Consider the following 1752-nt stretch of genomic DNA (forward strand, 5'->3'; position numbering starts at 1 on the left):
TAAGTATATCTAAGTTATATCTAAGTTGTGTTAAGTATAATAAGTAAAATAAATTTCAAAATGAGAGTGTATATAAGTATGTTATTATTTGACAACTAAGTAAATAGTGAGTTAAAAAGAGTGTAAAAAGATTTTAAAATAATATGCATACTTATTTGCATATGCTTAAACTATATCAGGGAACACATATAAAATGTGTTCCCTGATATATATATATATATATATATATATATATATATATATATATATATATAAATGCAAAAATTTTTGTTGCCCATTAGGAAAGGAACTAGATGCTTTGTAACAGGAGCAAAAGGAGAACTTTTTACTCTATGCCTTTCTCTAATTTGAGAAATCTGAACAATATTATTTATTCACAAAATTAAACTTTGAGATGTGCCAAAAATAAGTCATAAATGTGTTTGTAACTAAACACATTAAATGCACAGCAGTGAAGAAAGAGAAAAGTGGGCAGATCCTGGCATATATTTCAAAAGTAAAACCAAGAAAGCTTGCTTTTGTTTTAGATATTGGGGTGGGAACAAGGGATGATCTGAGGATGACTTTAATTCTTTGGGTTTAAACAACTGGGGGATACTTATTAAGAATCTATTGTAAAGGCACAAAACAGACATGTCCTGCCCTTGGGGAACTCACCATGTAATAGGAGAAACAGACAGTAAATAAGCACTCAATTAACATTAACTCTGGGAGGGGGTTGTGTGAGCAACAGCAGAGTATTCATATGGAAGGGAACCACAGAGAGGATAAGGCAGGAGCAAGGCCTTGCCATACGGAAACTGGGTTCTGAAAGCTGGGAAGAATCCTGCTATGTGAGGAGTAGGAGAAGAGCATTTGGGGGAAGATAACAGCATGTGTAAGGCCCTTGAACCAGAGGAAAGTAATTATTTTGTGAGTTTTCAAGAGGCTAAGTGGCTGGCCAAGGTGTAGAAATAGAGAGATGGGGAGTAATGTTGGTGCTTATAGGCCAGGTGAGGAGCTTTAGTGTGTGTATTTATTTCTTAACAGTAACAGGATTTAAAGTTGTGTGTTATGTTGCCTGGTCTCAAAATTCTGGAAACAAAGGGATAAGCTTAACATTCTGCCAAGATGCGGCCTAAACATTTTGGCAGTCTTGCTTTTATATATTCCACCTGCTTCCCTCCTCCCCACCACCTTCCTGAAATTGGGCTCTCCATCTTTTCCTGAGATGAACACTGTTCCATTTTTTTTTTTCCTAATCATGTGGCTCTCCAGGAAGACAGAGAACTTAAGAGTATTTGGACAGCTCAAAACCTGGGCCACCTTCTCCCAGCCAGTAAGTGTACTTGTTCCCTTCTCATTTGCAGCTCTGTCCACTCTGCACCATCTCATCATGCGAACAATCCAAAAAAGGGTGACAACAAAAATATTGAAATCAAGAGTTCCCAACCATGACTCGGCCATGAGTGACAGCTCATGTGCTGTTGCCATGTGGGGTGGTCACACCTCCCTCTATCTCAAGCACTGCACCAAATTTTAGAAGGGGAAAAAGAACAACTTAATTGTGAAGTGATGAGGTGATCAATATTCTTACCTCTTTAGCCACAAGGCCCAAATTGAAAACAGGACTGAGAATCTCAGGGCCATGGCACGTCCCTGACCCTGAGAAGCAGCTGCTTCATGCCAATAGCACCTCAGAGCCTTCCCCACACCTGCCTAGGAAAGCAGGGTGCTCCTGCTGGTTGGTCACTTACAGATTTGTGGAAGCTA

The sequence above is a fragment of the Spermophilus citellus genome, assembly GCF_964194105.1.
Source record: "Spermophilus citellus genome assembly, chromosome: 1".
NCBI classification, from domain to species: Eukaryota; Metazoa; Chordata; class Mammalia; order Rodentia; family Sciuridae; genus Spermophilus; species Spermophilus citellus.